The sequence below is a fragment of the Mauremys mutica genome, chromosome 1 (assembly GCF_020497125.1).
Source record: "Mauremys mutica isolate MM-2020 ecotype Southern chromosome 1, ASM2049712v1, whole genome shotgun sequence".
NCBI classification, from domain to species: domain Eukaryota; kingdom Metazoa; phylum Chordata; order Testudines; family Geoemydidae; genus Mauremys; species Mauremys mutica.
In genome coordinates, this window is record NC_059072.1 from 77,540,843 (window position 1) to 77,565,015 (window position 24,173).

At 41.9% G+C, this 24,173-nt stretch overlaps 1 long non-coding RNA gene across 1 annotated transcript; it reads right to left on the reverse strand.

Moving 5' to 3' along the window:
- Positions 1-318: 318 nt before the first annotated feature.
- On the reverse strand, positions 319-24,173 carry LOC123344207. The gene is made up of 4 exons (XR_006572488.1): positions 23,584-24,173; positions 19,956-20,106; positions 2,699-2,780; positions 319-2,570 (listed from the first exon to the last, which is right to left on the reverse strand). It is a non-coding gene; the product is annotated as an uncharacterized LOC123344207 (long non-coding RNA).

Sequence of the window (24,173 nt, forward strand, 5' to 3'; positions counted from 1 at the left end):
CCCTTCTGGTGGTTTTCATTTCATGTGACAGTGTTCATATCCAAGCTGATATGAATTAATTGGTCAGGTAAGAGTTTATGAGCCAAAGTATCAAATGTTTTATTAAAATCCAGGATGTAGTAAATTTATTATCCCAACATTAATTAATCTATAAAAAAGTAATTCAAAACAATGAAGTGATAATTGGTTGGAGAACAGTAACCTTTAGAATGACATTGTTTAATTATCTAAGAACACAACAGTTTTGCTAAGTCTATGTTCTTTTTAAAACTTTGTTGCCACTCAGCAGAAACAACTTCAAACATACTGGATCACTTCTTTAATCCTATCAATACATAGCACCCTAAAATATTCCTAGTTTAACTGCATATGAATCTTTAGAGAATTACGTCTTCTTCTGCTCTAGTGCTGTTCATAGTGCTAGCTTCTGATTATGTTTCTTGGAGGAAAGGGCTACACAAGAGGAAATAGAGTCTTAAAGTTAAACAGCAGATACAGTCTATATGGCTCTCACCATCACACAACTTCAGCAGCTTTTAAAAGAATGTATAGATGAAAAAAACCTTTTATATAGTTTCTTGTATATACTATTTCAAGTAACATATGATTCACTAAGTAATCATGTTTTCTACCTGTTGTGACCACAGTTAAGACAAATGTTTTTAGCCAAAATAATTTCTTGCTAGGAGTGTCTTGTGCAACAAGACAATGGTGTAAATTCAAAATGATGTCTAATTATACCACTAGATGGAGCTGTCTGTTTGATATTAGTCCACCCTGTTGGAAACCCAAATAATTTTTCACTTAAGCCAGGCCATTACTTGTTACATTTGAGATATCAAAAAATAAAAAGGAAAAATAGGGGTGGGGGAGAAAACTAATGTAAAGATTTAAACTGCAGTGCAGCAATGTCCACATTGAACTGGAGTGAACAAGTATTGTGTGCATTTATATATAGTGATAACCTTTCCCATTGATAATTCATGAGGCTTATTTGGACTTTCCTAGCCTACAAATAAAACACAACAAATTAATGTCCTGCTGATTCTCTAGCACAGCATGGACAGTGCTTTTTTCCCATCATTCCTCCACAGCTCACAGATACCTCAGCAAGGAATTTTGAGTAGTAAAGTGCTCTCCTCAGCTCTGGTGACTTTTTGATATAGCTGATCCTTTGATCTTCACAGCAAGTATAGTTCTTTACTGCAGCTATCACTTCTGGGAATATATATTATCACCTCCATCATGCAGGTAACCATAGGTACTCAGCTTTCAAAGGAGAAAATTAAATGGAAACACATCATCTGAAGTTCTCTGCAGGTAGGGCTAGGAAATGAACATTAGTAGTTTGAATTTGTACTAAAAGAGGTTCCAAACAGTTGCTAATTCAAAAATAATTAAGTAGTCATTTTTTGTGTTGAGATTTGAACTCAATCTTTGGGAATATGGAGCCCTTGGAGGGAGTGGATTTTAGGCAGTCTTATGAGGTCATGTAGGATTTTCTGTAGGATGCTTGGGTTCATTGCAGGTTTAAGGGTACAAATAGGCTGACTGGTTCAGGAACAATAAGAACCATATGAAATCAGATTAGCTTTCCCACAAACTGAACCCAAGTCATTTTTCAGATTTGGATCAATTCACAAAAGAATTCCTCAACCTTCTTTCTGGTACAGATTGTGTCAGGGCGTGCATGGGTGTGCAAGAAGTCTCCCTCTTCCCCCAATTACACGCCTCTGCATGTGGCCAGGCACTATAGCAGTTCTTGAGCCCAAGGCCTAGAAAGACTCCTCCTGGCTAGCAAAGACAATGGTGCTAGCCTTCCTGCTGCAAGCTGGGAAGATGGGGATATCCTCAGCTCTTTCCTCTACATTCTGGCTAGACCAGCATTGTTGGGAGATACTGTTAGGGTGGCACCCCTTTACATGTGACACAATCCATATCGCAGGGCTGTGCTTTTAACACACACTCCAGTGTTCTGTCGCCCAGCAAGGCCACAGTTTCTACCTTGTCGTCCTACAACTTTCAAATAAGGCTCTTGTCATTCTCCCCCAACCCCTCAACAGGCCCCAACTCCTGGTCTCACGATCACCAATTCTATCCCACAATGGCCCCTCTACCTTTGAAAAGCCTGTTAGGCTAACAGGAGGCCTTTTTTCTGATGGGCACAGAAGTAACACTGAAATCCAATTTCATAAGTCTCAAGGATAAACATACCAGAATGGGTAAGATTTGAAATCAGCTGCAATTGGAACCCAGCACAGAGGTATGTTTCATAGCTACTGGGTCTGGTGTTGGGATTTTTAAGTGTGGGAAAGAGGTATTAGGAAGAGCATATTGAAAGAAAGAAAACAGCTGGGGGCCATTCAACTGCAGGGAATAAAAGGACTTGGTTTTTGCAATCCATCTTAGTCCATCCGCACAGTACAAGACCTAGCCGAAGAACACTTAGTAATAGGCTAAGGATGGATTTGAACACTTGGCTTCCTTTTCACTGAACATATACAGAAAACAAGCATATCTGAGCCTGGGGCAATGCCTCCTGTCATGCTAAGTTGATCTTCATGCACAATCTGAAAAGAAGAAACCAAATAATAATAAAAAAATTATTCCATTGCCTGTTGAATGCACAACACCATATTTATGTGCACTCTCTTTAAGTTCCTAGAAATGTATGAAGGCAGCATGTAGCACAACATACCTAGATATCATTTTTACTGCCATAGTCCAGGAGTGTTCTTACTCGTACTGCAAGTGCTTGAGAATTTTCATTGCCCGTGTTTCTATATAAACAAAAAGATGATAAAAAATATTTGTGAACAAAACCCTCCACAGCATTCTATGGCTATAGCTCTGAACACTCCAAGGCTTGGTTGCTATGGAAGTCAACAAGTCACCACTGGAATAGACTACTGGCTCTAACTACACCCATTCATACACTACTGTGGAACATCGAGTTATGCTTCCCTCCAGGCGTACACATGGATGATAATCAACCTAGCTCTCAGAACGCCTCAACAGGACAAAGTCCAAGAAAACATTACTGTTTCGGAGTATGATTCAGGGGGGGTCAGGGAGGTTTGAAAGACAGGAAAGTGAGATTTAAAGTTTCACAAACAATCTGAATCCTAACCTTGTATCCTCTCTGCCCTGTTCATCTAACCAGACATTCATGATGAAAATTACTAAGTATTCAAACAACTTTAAAAGCTTTTCAAATAAGTGAAATTAATGACATATTGAAATTATATTACAGGCTATGCACAACTCAGCCTGTGTAGAATGATTAGGTTAATTTCTCATAGTTTGGGGAAGGGTGGATGAAGTAAAGATGCATATAAGACTGGTTTCTGGAGAGCTGGCTTTTAGAATTATATGAGGTGCACACAATAAGGTTTCTAGATTATAGGGTGGCTGGAGCAGAACAGATTACACAGAGTGATGAATTGCACCAAGAGGGTTGTTTTTACAGGGGAACACGGAAAAGAGGAGAGAATGGTGTGGTTTGCCATCAGCTAGAGTTGGGTCTGTGGTTAGTATGAGATAGGTATGAAATTGTTCTTATTTCTGTATGGGAAATGAAGATGAAGTATGGTAGTTGGCATTAAGAGGTAGGAAGGCAGAATTTGGGTGTTAATATAAGATTAGATTTAAGGTTGTGAAATCATTACTGAGTTGTCTGGCTTTCAAATATTGATTACTGTTATAAGTAAAATGATCTAATGTTTTAAATTAACTATTTAAGGCATTAACTCTAAATTTACCTACATTTTTTTGTCTAGAATTGCCTTAGTTTTCTCTATTAAAAACCAAAAAAAATCAATAGATGAAAACTAAGAGGCTGCAAATGCTTATAAAGCAACCAGTTCTGCAAGTGGAATTTAGATTTTTCATGGTCTTCATGAATGGGAGGCAGGAGAATATGATTCCTGTGCTCTGGTACTGACAGAGTTACAGCAAGTGCAGAGTGAATTGGGAGGTAGTGCCTGGGATCTGGCACTAAGGGGGTTACAGCCTTGGGGGATGGAAAAGGGAAATGTGAAGAAGGATCGTGGTACTTCCACTATGACAATGACAGAGTTACATCCGATGGGGAGGAAGTACAGGTGCCACCTTCATTTCAGTGTTGAAAGGCTTGTGCCACATGGAAATGAACTGAATGGTGGTGTGATGGTCTGGCAATGAAATCTATGTATTAAATGTAGAGGTGGATCATGGCATCTGCCATTCCTTAGCTTGTCCCAAGGCCATAATTAGTGGAGTAGAGGATCAGCTCCCTCTTCCCCATTCAAGTCTTGCAGTTTCTCTACTTACCTTCCCTACAAATTTCTCTGCCTCTTTTCTCCACAAACAATCTCATTCCCTTCCTTAGGGTAAGTAGGAGCCCAGGTGCCCATAGTAGATTTCAGTGATGGCAGAGATAGCACCATGCCACACAAGTGAACGTACATGTGGTAGTGGATTCTAAATCCTGAATTACTTTAGTACTGCTCCAATGGGACAGAGGTCAGTTTATTATGGTGCACACAGAGGTCACAGCTATGTCTTCAATGAGCACTGTGACTTTTATTTCCCCTTTAAAAACATTTTAAGATATGCTCTGGGCTCAGAGAATTTTTGCTAAGGAGAAAGATGTATCCCACCTGCTGTATGTGAACATTTTGTCTCAGCCTGACCACAGTTTCAGGGGTAGGAAGATTGTGCTGCTGAAAGAGTACAGTGATATCCAAGTTCTCTCTCTTGAGAGATGGGGCAGTTGTTCAGGGTTGGGTGTGAGCACTGAATTTCTCCTAGGCCTTGTCAGCATGAGAAAAGTCACACCAGTTTAACTTAATTTGGTTCAGACCTTTGTGGGGACATTCTTAGTTCAGTTTAGTTTAAACTGATTCCTAACTGACTTGAACTAAACCAAAATACGCCTGGTTTAAACTGAAATGAGTGTCCACACAGCCTTGTGCACTAGTTTACCTAAATCCATTTAAAAATCACACCTTAAGTTAAACTGGTGTAACTTTCTTCTAGAGACAAGGCCCTAATGATAGCACTAGCTAGAAGAGCAGGGATTCCCTAATGAAAGTTCATGGAAACGTTGATGAACCAGTGAGCACTTATTTTTTTCTGGCAGGCAGTCATGTATCTGTGAAGATTCCACCAGCCTGGAATACCTAGATAGAAGCATGTTGTACGCATTAGCAATAATCAATTCAACTACTCACGATAGCATCTATAAGATAAGATCCCAAATTTGCTGTTGTGCTCAGCGAATGGACTCCTGTAACTAGGCACACTGATAGCGTCCATATTTATTTGCTTGATTTTTTTCAGTCTAATTTTATCAACATACCAGTTTTCATTTTATGAACAAACTATACTCATTTGCAACTGGAAAGTCAAGTTGCATTCTTTCTAGCCTGTATATCACCATCAAAGATTCTGCAGCCCACGTTTATTTATTTCCAGGGGTTCCCACAATGTGCCAGACACTTTGGTAAGAGGTCGTACGTTCTCTCAGATGTCACAGTCCACACTCATGAGACTGCCATCATTTGTACTGTTGCAATCCAATTATTTTAATGTAGAGTTTTGCCTTGCTTCTGGACCTTAGTACAAAATTAAATAGGTGACAAATCACTAAAAACAGAATCCACTTCACTCTTTGAGATGTGGTTGTTCTACTGTATTAACAGCAGAAGAACAGTGAAAACTTAGTACCTACATTTAAAAGATCTCATTTGGAACACATGAGAACAAAGGCTGTGGATTGATTTGTTTTCTGACTTTTTTTTAACAATCAATTCTCAGAGTAGAATTGCACTTAACTCTGGAGTCAGTCCTTCTCAAATAAATAAATACAAATCTTGATTAAGGGCAGAAATATTTCTCAGTAGGATCATTCCCTTAAGACTTCAAGCTGGCAAGGATTCAAGAGATTCCCCTCTTTGCTCCAGCGCTTGCTAGCAGATTCCTGGAGGATAGCCCATTATAGGTTACAAGAAGAAAAGAGAGGTTTTTATCACTGAGCTTAAATGGATACAAATGAAAATAACTTTCAATTTTGCAAATACATTGAACCCTCCAGCGACAAGGGAATAGCTTTCTGTGGAATAAAACGTTTATGAAAGTGGAGGGAGAGGGGCTTTTTTACTGCTATTACATTAATGTAACGTAACAAGCTTCAAACGCTGGAAGTAGGTTAATAGGATTAATGTTTAGTTTTAGGTGATTAACACATACTTGCAGTGCAGACTTCTGAGTGAGAAGAATGAAATTATGAAGGTTTGTCTCAAACTGAGTTTCTCTTCATGGAAATGACTTTTCATAAACCATGTAAGTAGTAAATGGCTATTGAAATATTGAGCAATTCAGTGGAGCTTTCCTTTATATTTCAGGGACCAAATTCGCCCCAGGGTAACTCCCATTGACTTCATTACATTAGGTTAACACCAGAGATTAAATTGGCCCCAGCTGTCAGCACTTAGGTCCCAATCTGAAAAGTTATTTAGGTGCCTACATACCCTTGGGGTATCTTTGTATATATCTCTGGGCCTTAGCTATTATAGTGATTGGCACTATATAAAGACACAAGATACATGAAATCCTGAAATCTAAAGTATTAGTGAGAGTTTCCTGGTTACTTAAGAGGGAAAAATCCAGACACGCCGTGGGTGGGCACAGCTCCCAAGGAAATGTGAGCCAAGTCCTGTTTCAGTTCCATAAACTGGCATGTGTTACATGCTAAAGGATAAAAATCTGCTTTCTGTGATACTAGTGCAAAGCTGAAGTACCACCACTGATTTAATGAAGTCACTTGAGAGTTACACTAAGGTAACCAAGAGGAGATGTTGGCCCTTTGTGCAAGTAGATGAGAAAATAGGTGTAAGGGGTAAAGTAGTGACACTTGCACCAGTCTGGAATTCACTTGACACACAAATGGTTGTAACTTGCGTCCTGAGGGTGAGAAAGGAAGCTGTGGCAGGAAAACTACTAACAGGAGTCTTTAAAATAAGCAAAGTCTCCACTTTATCTTACACTTCCATATTAGTTACATTTCCTTCAATGTTCTATTCCCCCATTTCTGCACCTATAGCATGTCCGTTACACTCATTTTGCTTCATTTTAAAATAGCCATTATTGCAGTTACTGCCAAGAGGGGCTTAGCCCTTTGGATCATACCAATCATTTCCTCATCTATTGTCTCCACCCTGTGTGTTGAAGACCTCCTCAGTGTGACAGAATCCACAGTACTGTTTTGAAGACTGACTTTCAGCTTTATTTTCTTCCCCCGCCCCGCCCCCGTCCCATGAATTCAGTCTATGGGTTTAAATAAAGCAGGATTCCCTTTTTCCTGATCTCAATTCCCTAAAATTCAATCCATATCCCCTCTTCATAGCGTACTATTTGTTTCTAGATTGTCTGCATCAGCCCCTTCTACTCCTTTTGGGGAATGTATTGCTTCAATCTGTTCTCCAAATCTTTTTCCCTTACAGTGTTGGATAACTTTCAGTTTGTGCAAAAGAATAGTACTCAATACACCCCAAATAATTTTCTCCTCATCTCTTCAAACAGTGCTTTGTAATTTTATCCTTAGAGTCATCTTTGTGGTTCTCTAGATCTACTGAAAGAATGAAAGCTGCATAGAATCCTCAGAAGGCCTAAGGTCTGGCACTCTTCAAACTTGGGCTAAATGAAGTCTTTATTCTGTGCTTCAAATTCTTCCACACAAGAAGGATTTAAAAAAAAAAATCTGTTATAACATCAAATGAGCAGCATTGTCTTGTTCTAGTCCTTCCACATTTCAGGATGTTGAATAAAATTCACTGACAGAACCAACTTTACAACTGAAAAATGTTTTGTTAATTAATGCACACTTCTCATTAATCTTTTATCATGCCCCATAAACCAGATGTCCTGATCTAGACATTTACAGTGCCTCATTGTTTTTTATTCCAGTGTGACTTGTCAGACTGGAATATTTATGAAAGCTATAAGTATAAGATTAGAATTATTCACAAATCCAGTTTTGATTTCCATCTGTTTAATAATGCATAAATCCTAACAAAATAAACATTTGATTTTGACAAACTTTATAGTTTCTAAAGATTAGGTGTAAAAATAAATCAAGCTTAACTATTAGAGACCAGTATAAATAAACCAAACCAAACAAGAGAAAAAATTCTAAATAATCTAAGTAAACTTCAGTCCTGCAAAGACTGATATACGTTTAGCTTGATGGAATGAAAGTAATACCATTGCAGCCAAAGGAACTACTCAATGTTATTTCATTCCTTTCTTTCACTATGATTTCTCTCAACTTTCTCTCTCTACTGCACAAGATGTTTCCACAGAAAATATAACTATTTTCCTATTTTTACTTTTAATATTTAGTAGAGAGCTTATGAATTTAATACAAATATTTGATTTATAACTTCTATTACATTTAGTACCTACATCAATAAAAAGTCACTCTTAGGGCTGGTCTACACTGGGGCGGGGGTGGGGGAGGAAAATCAATCTAAGATACGCAACTTCAGCTACGCTATTTGTGTAGTCGAAGTATCTTAGTTCGACTTACCTGGCTGTCCTTACGGCGACTGCCGCAGTTCCCCTGTCAATGCTACTTACTCCTCCTGCCAAGGTGGAGTATGGGCATCAATTCACGGATCAATTTATCTCATCTAGATGACATGCGATAAATCGATCCCTGATAGATCAATTACTACCCGCTGATCCAGGGGGTAGTATAGACGTACCCTTAGTATTCAGTGAGTTCTCAGGAAATCTGTAGATCACAATTGGGGTAAACTATGCATTTAATTCATAAATGAGACTTTCCACAGAAAATATCTTCTATTAGCATGGAAGATGCTGTTCTTGCATACGCTGAATGCATAAATTGTCTGCCATTCTCATGCTCAATCTTTATGGAAGCAGATTGTAGTGTATCTGTAGCTGTTATATCCTTGGGGCAGCCGGTGTAGGAAGCAATCACTTGAGGCCAGAGAGCAGGCAGCTAACCAAAACCTCCATTTTATTTACAGATATACAGAGAGCTCACTCAGCTGGTTGAAACCGGCTGAGCTAACCCATAATAATCTAACTCAGTTGCCATAGCAACAAAAACCATGACAACCAAATACACAACATATTCCTCCCGCCCTAATAAGAACATCCCTTAAATAAAACACACACTAGACTAGAGAAGGAGGGTAGACTGCCTCCATTCCCAGCTAAACCCTGGGGATTATTTTGCCCCATAACCGTGGGTTCGCCCTAGCTAAAGATCCAGCCGATGAGGAGGCCTTCTGTCTCTAGGTGGATTACGGCGAACTTCTGGTGTTATTGCACCCGAAAGCACTAGGGGCTCAGGGTCCGCAGCACGAACAGGTGAGGAGGTGGTATCAGCTCGTGCTGGGCAAAGGGGTATCTCAGCCGCCGGCAGTAATGGAGGAGAACAGTCAGAAACAGGTGACTCGTGATTCGGTCCCTCACCAGAAGAGGTGAAGTCAGACCCCTCAACTGCAGATGGGTCCTGAGGACTGGCATGACCTGGCAACAGCTGATCTACATGTCGCCGCCAGGTAAGATTCTCTGCAGTCCGGACTGTGTAGGAAACAGGTCCTGTTTGAGTGATGACTGTGGCCGGAACCCATTTAGCTCTGGAAGTATAATTCCGAGCCAAAACTGGCTGTCCCGGGCTAAAGGTTCGGTCTTTTGCTCTGGGTGCCCGTCTGATGACTTGATATTGCTGCTGATGTTGCACAATTTGTCGGGGTTCAGAAGGTTTCAGCAGATCAAAGCAAGTGCGCAGCTGTCGTCCCATCATTAGAAAGGCCGGAGATGCGTGGGTCGTAGCATGAGGTGTGTTTCTGTAGGAAAGTAAAAAGGTATCCAGACGCTTTTGAATGGAGTGTTGTCCCCTTGCTGATTTCAAAGCGTTTTTCATTGTCTGCACAAATCTTTCAGCTAATCCGTTGGTGGACGGATGATATGGTGCTGACGTGATGTGGTGTGTCCCATTTGCCTTCATAAAATTTTGAAACTCCTGAGAAACGAACTGCGGTCCGTTGTCGCTCACAAGTTGTTCTGGCAGACCAAAACGACTAAAGAGTCCTCGTAGTTTTTGGATAGTACTCTCTGCAGAAGTGGACTGCATTATAGAGACTTCTGGCCATTTAGAATGGGCATCTATTGCCACCAAGAACATGCTTCCTTCAAGGGGGCCAGCAAAGTCAACGTGAATACGTTGCCACGGGTTTTCAGGCCAGTCCCATGGGTGTAGGGGTGCCCACTGGGGTGCATTCCTCACACCCTGACATGACATACAAGCTTTTGCCTTCTCTTCAATAGCGCTGTCCAGTCGGGGCCACCAAAAATAGCTTCGTGCAATTTCCTTCATGCGCACTATTCCACAGTGACCGGAATGTAGCTGTTCTAACATCTGTGATCTCAGTGGTGGTGGAATAATGACACGTCTCCCCCACAACAAACAACCAGATTGGACCGATAACTCCGTCCGCTTGGACATGTAGGGAACAAGGTCGGATGAGACCGGAGAGGTTTGTCGAGAATTTTCCATGCATCACCAGGTCCATAACGTGGGACAATACTGGGTCAACGCGAGTTGCCTTCTTTATCTGAGTAGCAGTGATGGGTGTATTCTCTACCTGTTCAAAGTAGAAGATTTCCTTTTGGGCACTATCTTGGTGTTTGACCGGCAAAGGCAACCTTGAGAGGCCATCTGCATTGCCGTGCAGAGTGGATTTCCGATATTTGATTTCATATGTGTGTGCTGAAAGTAACAATGCCCAACGTTGCATACGACTAGCAGCTAATGGGGGAATGCCTGTGTAGGGTCCAAAAATTGATGTCAGAGGTCGATGGTCTGTGAGAAGAGTAAATTTTCGCCTAAACAGGTACTGATGAAACTTCCGAATTCCAAAAACAATTCCTAATGCCTCACGTTCGATTTGGGCGTAGTTAGTTTCTGCTTTGCTTAGAGTGCGTGAAGCAAAAGCAATAGGTCTCTCTTCTCCTGAAGGCATAATATGTGACACGACTGCTCCCACTCCATAAGGGGAGGCATCGCAGGCCAATTGCAGTGGTAAGGATGGATCAAAGTGCGTTAGAACTTCAGAATTTAGCAATGCATCCTTAGCTTTGTTAAACGCAACATCACAGGCTTCAGTCCACTTCCAGGCCTTGTTCTGCCCAAGGAGCTCATGAAGTGGTTTTAGCAGTGTGGCTAACTGTGAGATGAACTTTCCATAATAGTTCAGGAGTCCTAGAAACGAGCGCAGCTGGCTTACATTTCGAGATGGGGGAGCCTCCACAATAGCTTTAACTTTTGCAGGGGCCTTATGAAGACCTGCAGAATCAATGATGTGTCCCAAATATTCAACAGAGGGCTTGAAGAATTCACACTTGTCTTTGCGAACTCGTAGGCCATACTCTTCCAGTCTTTGTAGGGTAGCCTCTAAATTCTTTAAGTGATCCTCTTCATTTCTTCCAGTGACCAGGATATCATCCAGATAGCACTGAACTCCTGACAAGCCACACAAGATCTGGTCCATAGCCCTCTGGAACAGGGCGGGAGCAGATGTTATTCCGAAGGGTAGGCGACAGTATCGATAAAGCCCCTTATGAGTCACAATAGTCAACAGCTCTTGGGACTTTTCATCGACGTGCATCTGTAAATATGCTTGACTCAGATCAATCTTACTGAACTTTTGTCCCCCAGCCAGGCCTGCGAAGAGGTCATCGATGCGGGGAAGCGGGTATTGCTCTGCACACAACACTGGGTTGACAGTGACTTTAAAATCACCGCAAATCCGGAAAGAGCCATCTTTCTTCACAATTGGAATGATAGGAGTGGCCCATGAGCTATGGGTAACTGGTATTAGGACTCCATTGGTGACCAGGCGCTCCAGGTCTGCTTCAACTTTTGGCCTGATGGCATATGGCACAGTTCGGGCTTTCAGATATTTTGGTGGACTGTCAGGTTTAATGTTCAATGTCACAGTGATTCCCTTCATATTTCCCAAATCATCTCCAAAAACAGCAGCATGTTTCCTTAGAATAGGGGTTAGACTGGTTTCTTCTTTAGTCATCCGGTGCACTTCTGCCCAGTTCAGTTGAATCTTCCCAAGCCAAGACCTACCCATTAAGGCTGGGTAGTCACCTCTCACCATAAACAGTGGCAATTTAGCCGCCTGTCCATTGAGCTCCACCTTAACATCAATAGTGCCCAACATGGGCACAGCTTCACCTGTATACGTCTTCAGAACAGTTTTTGTTGCCTTAAGCGGAAGATGCTGTAGTTTTCCTTATACACAGTCTCAGGAACCAGCGAGACAGCTGCACCGGTGTCTAGTTCCATGCGTATAGGTTTGCCCTCCAATAAAGGGGTTACCCAGTATTCATGTGAGCCCGCTGCCAAAGACAAAACATGCAGTGGCACTTCCTCTTGTGAGGAGGTGTCACCTTGATCATCCTGGGTCTGCTCTAGGGTATGCAAGGTTCCTCTTTTTGTCGGCCAGACCACAGGCCTCTTTTTCTTTTGTTTACAGGCATACTCAATGTGTCCCTTTTTGCCACAGTGTCGACACACCAGGTCCTTACACCAGCATTCTGATGCCTGGTGACCCAGCTTACCACAGCGGTAACATTCTTGACTCTGCACCGTTTTGTGGGTCAGTTCTTGTGACACTTTTTGCACCCTAGGGGATGCACCGATGTATTGTGCCTCCCTTGTAGCCAGTTCCATGGAGACAGCAATATCAACAGCCTTCTGTAATGTAAGCTGAGCCTCTGTCAGTAGGCGCTTCCGTATAGCTTCACTGCAGAGGCCACACACTAACCTGTCACACAGGGCATCATTTAACATCTCTTTAAATTCACAGTGTTCTGCTAGCTTTTTTAAAATGGCTACAAATTGTACAACTGTTTCATCTTCCTTTTGGTCTCTTTTGTGGAACCTATATCTTTCAGCAATTACCAGTGGTTTTGGGGAGAAATGAGACCCCAGGATTTCCACAATGTCACTGTAAGATTTAGTCTCAGGCTTAACAGGGTGTAGTAAGCTGCGTAGCAGAGAGTAGGTTTTAGCCCCTACAACAGTTAAGAATATTGGCACCTTCTTCGCTTCTGTAATGTCATTTGCAATACCAAAAAGCTCAAAACGCTCAGTATACACATGCCACTGCTCTGTATTCTCATCAAAAGGCTCCAGGGGCCTGGTCAGAGTAGCCATGATTTTTAGTTTCACTTTCACAGTCAGTGCAAACAAGCAGCTTTTTTTTGTTTGTTTGTTCTTTACCTTAACTTCTACTTCCTTCTGTTACTGGAGCAGCACCGAATCCCATCCTTGTCGCCAGTGTTATATCCTTGGGGCAGCTGGTGTAGGAAGCAATCACTTGAGGCCAGAGAGCAGGCAGCTAACCAAAACCTCCATTTTATTTACAGATATACAGAGAGCTCACTCAGCCGGTTGAAACCGGTTGAGCTAACCCATAATAATCTAACTCAGTTGCCATAGCAACAAAAACCATGACAACCAAATACACAACAGTAGCAATCTGTTTTTCTGGTCCTTATGATGTAAGCCCTCTATTTAGAAAAATGTTATTACTCCCTTTAAGTAAATGACATGAGTTTCAGATCTAACAGTTTATTTAACTGAATGTCAGCTCCACAGTAGATTTTTTTTGCGCTGTTTCTCTTGGGGTTAGTCAAAAGACAGATAAACCAATAATAAACTATATTTTGATAGTTCATCCACCCAAATGTTGAATTAGCAATGACACCTTCCTTTGATTACAATGAAAAATATTTGCACTTCTCCACTGAGAGTCTTGTTGCCAAATATACCAGTGTCCATCTGTCAGGGTGATAATGTGACCACTCTCAAGCTAGTCAGACAATCTAACTATGGCACAGATGACTATTGCTGCTATGTACTTGTGATGAAAAATTAAATGGTAGAGAAAAGGAATAGACAGTTCATATTATAATTGCCAGCAAAGCAGGTTGTATTACAATTTAAGAAACATATGAAGACAATCTGTTCAACTGCATGTAACAGAAGAGCATGGCCTGTAGCTATGTTTGAATAGAGACAGACAAATGCACTGAGGAATGAGCTGAACAGTAAAGAAGCATTGCCCCAAATACAAATTCTGTGCTCATTCCAAGTCTACAACAGCGTCCATTGGTATAATATAATTAGTGATATGTGAATTCATGGGCTCTTAATAAAGTCAATACTTTATTTTGTTTATTTACAATGTTTTGGAGAAGATATAAAACCAAAAGCCTGATCTCCTGTTGTATATGAAGTTTTCAGGTCAGTTTTCCTAACAGCAGGGTTGTGTGTCACTTATCTAGTTACCCCAATAAAATACAAGTGGGTAATTGCATTCTGCCCACTTGCTGGGGAGTGGTGAAGTGATCCCTACATAGAGTGTAATCATATAATTAATCTCCTTATTTATTTTCTGGCTTTGGAAAAGCCCCTCCAATCACCATCTCAATCAATTCTTTACCCTTTTTATCTTTGAAAACAATACCTCTACTCTTTTCTTTCTGATCTCTCTTTTTCTGGTTTCCTACTATTATGATTTAAAAAAAGAGCTGTATTACAGTAATTCCTGGAGGCCTCAACCAGGTCAGACCCCATTTTGGTAGGCACTGTGCAAATGTACAGTAAATGTCAATTTATGTCACTTTAATGTTTCTCATTTTCCACCTCCATCCTAACACTGACTTCAGTCCTGAGGCCAGAATCTCTGCTATGTCTGAGTCACGGTGGCACATGATTGGTTGGTGACGGGAGGAGGAGAAGGGTAAAGGTAGCTTCCAACATCCTTTATGCTCCAACTATCTAAGGACCTAGTTTCTTCCCTTTAGATATGTATAGGGCCTGACTCTACTCACTTACACCACTTCTAGTTATTTAACTTAATTGGGGTTTCTCCTAATTTACACAGCTGCAAAATCAGGCCCATTTGAACAGTTTTGAGAATATATAAAGCTGTAATCGTAGAGTGAGAGCTTTCTAAATTACTCCTTGCTGTGCAGTTAATTGTCTATGCATACTTCCATCCCAAGCTAGGATATAATATGCCTCCTTATAATCATCTCTCTATATTATTTTCTTTGTATCACTATTTCCCCAAAGAAAATAGATTATAGATTGCCGCTGTTGCATTTTAATTGAAAATTGCCAATGTGAGCTGTTAAAACACAGACTTGCCCATGTTTATGCATCCTCAGACTATCATGGCACTCACTTGTTATTCTGCACTAGTGTAGCAGGTTTATATGAGGCTGCTAAAAACATGTCATTATTTGTGAACTTGTTGGTTTAAACAGATGTTTGACAACAAAGGTGCTTATTAGCAGTGACCCTACCTGGCTGAGATACCAAATTTCTGGCTATGGAATCATTCTTCAAAGTTTAATTAAAAAAGAAAAGAAAAGAAAAAGAACATTGGTTCTTTTTTTCTGGGTAATACTATTGAGTAACCAATGCAGTTAGAGGGAGAAATGAACCAAGAATAAAATATTCCACACATAAGAAGCTGCTGAGCAGAAACATAACTATCATATAAGGGAGAAGGCCGGAGGCTGTATGACAGGGGCCAAACATAAAATAAATGTTATTTCAGTTAGTCTGAGTTGATGCAGTGATATGGATTTGGAAAATTGGAATAACAGAGAGGCTATTGTTTTTCAAGATGGAAAACCACCTCCATGAGCTCCGCAGCTCCCAGCACTGATGCACTGTCTACACTGGCACATTACAGCGCTGAAACTTGCAGCACTCAGGTGGGTGTTTTTTCACACCCCTGAGCAAGAAAGTTGCAGTGCTGTAAAGTGCTAGTGTAGACAAGCCCTAAGTCTGCCCCCATGGCATGCGTGCCTCCTCTGAGAAGTCTCTAAAATAGTTGATTTGTGTGTTGATGAGCTCTTAGCACTGTCTGGCTATCAATGGCTACTCCTTTGTTGTAACTGAAAGGCTGGTTATGGGTGTTCCCAACCTCACAACATATTTCAGTAACGCACATAGCAATACTTCATATACAATGATAACACATACATTCCAACAGGATATTAATGTTCAGATCACAACTTTTAAAATGATACCTCACAAGGCATACTTTGTACAAAACATATCACAATCATGTCACCATGGTGAATATGGGGGTTCCAGGGTGCTACTCTGAGGTAGAGAGGGGAAACGCCCTTCCAGCTGCAGTGTAGATGTACCTCCACAGTTAATATCCAAACCCCTTCCTGGAAATTAGCTTTATTCAGAGAGTTCAGAAATAAACTGACATGTTGTGATTAAGTTTCACCACAACCTCCTCCTGCCTTAAAGTTCTGTCAGGCCAATGAGACACTCCCCACTGCCTTTATATCCTAATCAGAGCTAATTAGCCCCACCTGCTAGTATGAGTCAAAAATAATTACACTGACTTAGTGTTTTAGTACCGAGCCCTGAGTGACTCAATGAATGAACACTGCATTCCTATTCAGGATCTTGGTGATTGTGTCCCCTCCCTCCTTACAGTAAAGAGAACACGTTTATTATTAAAACAACTGCTTGTGCTGTGGAATTTTGAGTTATCCATCAGTCAGTGCCTTCCAGAAAGAGGGAGGAGTGAAAGGAAGAACTTTCAGGTTTAATTGTGTATTGTTATTTCCCCGTAGACAGCATCATGAGACTGCCTCACTACAGCAAAGAGACAAAAGAGCATTTTTTACAAAAATATTGTATGTAGGCGTAACAGCTTCTGGGGAAATGGTCATCTCTTTCTGTCTCCAATCCATACAAGACATTAACATTATAACAGACAGGGAAGGAGAACAATTTTATGTGCATGTACAACTTCAATCAAAAAGCAACAATTATTGAAGTGGGAGAAAGTAAACTGTTTAGCATATCCACAAGGGATAGTGTAGCCACCTGTATTTCCTTGCTTTGGAGCACCTGCATTAAGAGCTTGTCTACACTTACAATGCTGCACCGGTGCAGCTGTGCCACTGTAGCACTTAGTGAACATGCAACCGTGGCAGGGGGTTTGTAGCTTGATGTCAGCATCACAGTGTGAGAGTGAGACAGGCAGTTGGTTGATTCAGAGGGCTCAGTGGTCCCACAGTCCAGGCTGCACCCTGGGGCCCCCATCACACTGCAGGGGTACATCTACACTGCAGCTGGGAGTGTGTTTCCCAGCTTGGGTAGACAGACATGCACCAGCTCTGCTCAAGCTAGTGCATTAAAAATAGTGGCGTTGCTGGAGATGACAGTTTCGGCTTGCCACCTGAGTAAGACCTGCCCAGATACCTAGCTATGTACTCAAGCAGCTAGCTTCAAACTTCCACTATGCTACCCTCGCCTATGCTGCTATTTTTAGCACACTAGCTTGAGCAGACCTAGCATGTGTTTATCTGTCCAAGCTCGGAAGCACGCTCCCAGCTGCAGTGTAGACAAACCCAGGGTCTGTGTTCTCGGTTGAGGACCAGGTTGGGACCTAGACCATTTGCATCTCTCAGAGAGTAAAAGCTGAAAGCCCCTACAGTTTTGCCGTACTAAGTGTAAGGGCCCACACCTGCACCCAGACCCTGCTCTTTGCCCTCAGCTTATTCAGTTAATGAATGTAGCCTCCTGATTGGCTGAAGATTCGATCGGGCACATTGTTAAACTCTGCAGCAGGTCTTGGTCCCTGGCTGCTCAATAGTGTTCCACACCTGCAGCTGTGATCCTGCTCCCCACTCCCTTCTTGCTCTATTCCTCACTCTGGATCCCTGCTCCTGCATCTTATCCCGTTTCATTCCTGATGTCCAGCTTCTGATGCCTGCTCTCAGATCTGTCTCACTCTCTGGACTTATTTGGCTTCTAACTCAGCCACTAGGCTGGCTACCTCTCTTCCAAACATTAAGCCAGACTCCCACCCTAACCATTAGGCAAGACCACCCAGAGCCCGGTCTTTATACTGGGCAGGCTTCACTGAAGCTACCAAGCAGTAACAATAACACTCTGAAGCACTGGGTAAAAAAGTCCATTTTCCTTTTTAAAAACATACCACCGTAAGAAGATAAAGTTATTAAATGTACTTTTGTTATCATCTGAAAGGTTTCAGTTTTAAGAGGGAATTTTATTTCTTGCAGAGTTCAACAACATAATCTGTACTTCTTTTTCCTTTATTTTTTTTTAAATGAATCCTTAGACTGAAATTGTATATTGCTTTGTGCAGTTAAGGTCACAGAACTGGCCACCAGACAACATTAGAGACAAACCTACCATGGGAGAAGCACCTTTCCCCCTCTAGTTTTACAAGCAGTAAAAGAAAATATGAACACAGTAGGAGCTATGCTAGCATTTTTCATCTGGTTTTTTTTCCCCCCCTTTTCTAGTTATCAGTTCAACTGAAATGAGAAAAAAATGGAACAGAGCACAAGCTCAAGTATCAGACTGACTTGGCAGCACAACGGTATTAGAACCTGGTGCTGCACTTTCCATAGCTGATTGTGCAAATGAAGTTCTATTTGATTAAGGCCATAATGTAATGTAAACACAGGACCTGTGGGACAGGAGCCCACAGGCTCAGTGTTTATAAGCATGTGTGGGAGCATCTACACTGAATATCAACCCTAGGTTTAGAATTTCTGGACCCAGGTTTCATACCTATGTACAGGCTTCTACATTGCACTAGGCAGATGAGAGCCATACCAGCCTAGCCCAGGCTTCCGAGTGCTCTCCCCAGCTGTAGCCACTCTGGCCATTTGTTTGTAGTGCACTGTGTGAAAACATGACTGTCCATCCTGAGGAAGTTTCAGCCTGCCAACACATCCTGCCAAACCATCGTTTGGTAGTGGGAAGATGGGAAATATATTTTGTGAAAAATGCACAACATAGTAAAAGAGCACATTTTAAACAATATGTTATGCAGGTGAGAAAAAAAAAAGACTAAAATTACAGGATTTCTCATCCATGTAACCCACCTGTTAAAATGCATGTGTTCCACTCTGTTTTGTATTTCCACAACTGAAATACCAATATGTCAAAATTGCAGGGCAGCTGGCTGAGGCAGGAGCAGATGCAGGCATGACGGGGGTGCTATCCAGACCAGTGAGAGATTGAATCACCACTTGCCCTGCAACCCTGGGTGCTTCACAATGCTACGTGAGCATCCCAGGTTGGGAGCTACAGCAGCCATCCTACCAGCATGCAGGTCACACCCTGATTGGTGTGTGCTAGACATTTCTGGTTCAGCAGCTCTGACCCCAGCAGTCTGTCTGGAGCCCCACTCTGGCTGCCACCAGCCTGGGTTACTACTTTCAGGGTGACCACAACACACTCCCAGTCCTGGATAGGGCATCTGCTACCATGTTGTCTTGCCTCTTTATATAGAAGAAACCTGTCTTGTCACCTTTGTCCGTGTACAGTCCCCAGGATATAATATCAGAGTACACATCATTTCACCCACAGAGTTGTTACTAACATTCCACAGTGGCATTAGTGGCCAATGTGTTCTTATATTTCAAACAATATATTACATGCCACCTTTTAAATAAAATCATGGCACCAGTGTGTTAGGTGCAGATGAGTACATCAGATCTTACAAGAGTTGCTGACAGAGCAATGAACCACAAATGGGTCTGTCACAACAGGCTGGAGCAGGGGCTGCCTTAAATGGAAGAAGGCACAGGCTAAAGCAGAAGCAAAAGCAAGCTGGAGCAGGGAGAGACAATCTTGTCAGAACTGCTAGGCAATAGGAGTGCTCCCAACCAGATGGTGACATTGAGCAGAGTGGAGAGACTGTTTCCATTAGGAGCCTACATACATGCATTGGGATCAGTTGGCTGAACTATGGTTAAATGCTGTGGGGCCTATCACCAGATCTGTAGATAATTGCCGCTGATGACTCATCACACTCTCTGGGTCAGGGATAACTCACCAGGCTTTAAAAGGCTCAGGCTCAGAGATAACTCAGGGATGACTATTCACAAGATGGCAAATCCTCCCTTTATGGAAAGGTCTTGTAGAGGTCAGCTCATCAGTTTATATACATCAATGCAGTTCCTGCATCGAAGTCTCCAGCAGAGAATCTGGCCGAAAGAAACCAAACGGGGGTCTATAGAAATTTACCAGAGTTCTACAGACTTACTCTACAAATGTATAAAAAGTAATGGGTAATAGCTTTACTATCGTTTTTATAAGGGTCTTGCAGCAGAATGGTTATGGTTGCACTGTGCAAGGGGCATAATTTGAGGGCAAGGCATGAGGCCTGCCTCTAATGGATTTCCTGTATAATCAAGCTTGGGAGTAGACACTGAAAGATCTGCTACTACAAAGATCCTTCCAGTCCTTCAAACCTCTTACAGCCATGGCTTTGTGACTAGAGCTGCTTGACAAACTGAGATTTACATTTTCAAATGACATCAAAAAGGGTGTGGGAGGGGGAAAAAAAATCACAGGACCTTTTTACTAATGTTCTGATCACCTCTAGGTATGAAAGTTGTACTCTCTCCAGATAGGAGGAAGCAGAAGGAGAACTCTCCCTCTTTAGTCAGTATGTAATGATGACTGAATATCTGTTCATAGATTTTGATCTTCAATAAAACTTTTAAATAGTTGCCTCTTTGCTTTAATTTTACTTTAGCTTAAATCCAGTTTGGAGTTTATATAAAGTCAATTAAACTAGAGAGAATAGAATGTACCAGATGATGTTTGAGGTTTGTAATTAGGAATATTCTTGGAGCTGTTATTTATCATTACCTATAATTTAGAAACTGTTTATTATAAAATGATGGTTCAAAAATTAAGTGCTTTGATGCTTTGGCACGTACTGTTATGTTTATTTCTAGACAATATGTACAACTGTGATTGGGCTGCTATAGGAAACTGAACAGAATGTGCATCTTTGATTCTGAGGCCACAGAATGTAGTCAACAGGACTCACTCTTGCCATGTTACTTATACAAGATATTACTAAAACATAAACAATCGAGATGTGTACAGGCCTAAGGCCATGACTCTGCAATGAACTCTGGGCATGATCCAAAGCCCACTGAAGTGAATGCAAAGACTCCCACTGACTTCAATGGGCTCTGGATCAGACACTATATAGGCAGCCCCCTGAGCCCATGCTAAGCTCCATTCAAGAAGATAGAGAGCTGCATGGGCATAGTGTGTGGGTCTGCCTGTGTGGAGCTCATGCCAAGATTATGGCCCTTCTTTGTAACCAAGATATTTTAGTATTCTAGCTCTGGCCATTCCTTCCCCCTTTGTTGGTTGTTCATGTTCCTCACCAGATCAGAACTGAGTTTTTAAGTAGGTTGGGGCAGGGACTCTTTCATTTTGGGCATGTGCCTAACACACTTTTGTACACTTGAAATGTAATAGTAATAACAATATGGTCCCTATTCTTGGGCAGTAATCTGTATCAGCAATGACCACAGAGTGGTTTGTAGGCACTGCAGACTACCCCCTCCTACAGAGGATAACTGCCCCTACTCTGCCATATTCCCATATTGGGCAATCAGCTTCATGGAAATCACAATACCAGAGGGACTCACTAATTCCTATAATATTTCAACACTATTTGTTTGTGAGCCTTGCCCTTTTCCCTCTGCAGAGCCAGGGGAGCTCATGAAAACACAGATCCACTTGCAACATTGATTCAGGACAAAAGCTGCTCTCAAAGCATTCTGATTGGAGACCAGTTTTGATTCCAATTGCCATAACAAGACCTCACCTCCTCAGAAAGTAGCCAACGGAGTCTGGGAAAGGTGCCTGGAAAACTTACAAATGCCTAAAAGTTATGTAACCTCCCCTTCATCCCAAATCGAGAGTAAAAAGCTGAGAGACTTAAGTTTGGTTTCAATGTACATTTAGTGCTAATATGAAGTGCCAGATTAACACTGGAAATTGTGCACCCTCTATTTATGTATGCACATGTGGCTGGCAGCAGTGTAAGCTCCCTCACTATTAACATGGACAAATATGCTTTTCTATCTGAACATAAGAACATCTGAGGCTTTACACCACTTCTATCAGCGCTGTATCTGAGGGGATGTGTACACTGGAACTGGAAGTGTAATTTCCAGCTCAGACAGACATACACACACTAGGTCTGACTGAACCAGTATGCTAAACTTGGAAGCATAGCTGCAGTGGCACAAGAGACAGGATGGGCTAGCAGCCCCTAGAACATAGCCAGGGTTTCAGGCGGGATAGTACTCAGGCTGCCCGTGCTGCCATAGCTACACTGCTATTTTTAGTGCTCTAGCTTGATCACAGCTAGTGAGGATAGGCCTACTTGAGCTGGAAATTACACCCCCAGCTTCAATTTAGACATAAAAAGGGCTGATAAAGTTGGAAGAGTAACCACAGACATATCACAATGTGACAAATCCTCTTCGGTTTCCCACACTTATAACCCTGCTACTCCACCTCTGACATGGAAGAACTGTTGCCGGTCGTGTATCTAGCTACCAATTCATGGTTTTACTATGGCACTTATCTACATTGTATCTAAGCCCTGTAAAGTGAGAGTAGTTCTGTTTCCTTGCCCATTCAGCCTGGGCATCTGCTCTGAGTGTCAACTGAGATACCTGATGGTGTGTGTGAGGATAGTAGCTTTTATTTTTCATACGAATATCCATTTACACTAAAGTGTACTGATATCAGTTATTTGCCAGACAGACAACCAAACAGCAGTCCAAAGATAGCAGGACTTGCTGAACTGGAGTCTGAACTGAATTAAAATAGTGACCTAAAAGCTATACCCCAAGATTTCAATGAGATGGTCTGCATCATTTCTTTTTATTTATATTGAATTGGTTACTTAATCAATTTTTTAGTTAAAAACCACAAGATACGAGATCTGCATTCAAGAAGACTATGTAAAGGAAACTGCACTCAGTGCCTCACAATGCACCCAGAGAGAGTGTATATTGTATTTATTATTGCCTACGTACTGTGTAAAAGCACATCTTAGTATTCTCCGGGGAATGCCATTGAATCTAGAGTATCCGGTGTTTTTTTTAGTTTTCCTATTAGAGATTATCTACTACTCTTATAATTAAGATAAATTATATCAAATCACTGTTCAGAAGAGACTCTCTTTCAAAGAATGCACCATAATTCCTCCCATGAAATATACATCACATAGTTTAAACAGAACCTCCCACAAGCAGTCACCTATAATACTTTCATTTATTTTGCACTCTATTAAGATTATTTTTAAAGAGCCAATGGGAGTTTTGGCTGAATAAGAGCCAAGGGTCCACAGGTCATCATGTTAAAACAAATTGTCTCCTGATTGTGTTACAATGACACTTTCTCAGTGCATCAAACTGTTAATTACAACACGACCAGGAGACACTTTGATCTAGAGAATATCATATATTTTAAACAGTACTCAGTAGCAGCTGCCCTTAATGATTTTTAAAATAAAAAATTAACTAACTATTATATTGTCATACAAGGACATGTCTGTAGCTGTAGTGCATAGCCCACTATTATCCACTAACGTATCATAAAATAAGAATAAAAGACCCTCTAACAGGGTCTTGACTCACCACCACTGGCACTTCCTGCTGGTTGCTCCAGGAATTAGCTCTTGTCAGCTGAGGAGTGCCCTCCACGCATGGTGTCTCACCCATTGTCTGCTCTGCTGATTTGGGAACCACATTGCTCCCCACTCGGTGGTGTCCAGCAGTGTCCACTACTCCACTCTCACTCCCCTTCTGGGGGTGTGGGGTAACAACAGTCCTTCAGCTTGCACCTGCCTCAGTGGCCAAGCACAACCCCGAAGTCTAGTCTCTCACCTCAGGAGCAAGTTGCAATCAGTCTCAGCCACACTCCTCCATGGCCAGGTGCAGTGCAAGGGGTGGGGGGGAGTGGGGAACCCAGGCCCTCCTGCTACTCTGGGTCCCAACCCAGGGATCCTCTAGCAGCAGCCTCCCTCTGTTGCTCCTTTTCTCCCCTCTTGTATGCCTATCATCCCTAAGTTACTTCCCCTTTGGCCTGTGCACCTTCTTGATCCTTTTTAGCAGGGGCCACAGCCTGGCAAGTAACTGGGCTGGAGCTCTCCTCTGCTCCCCCAAGCCTGCCCAACACTGCTCTGTACAAGGTGCTACCTCCTTCCCTCAGGAGCCAGTCCTCCTCC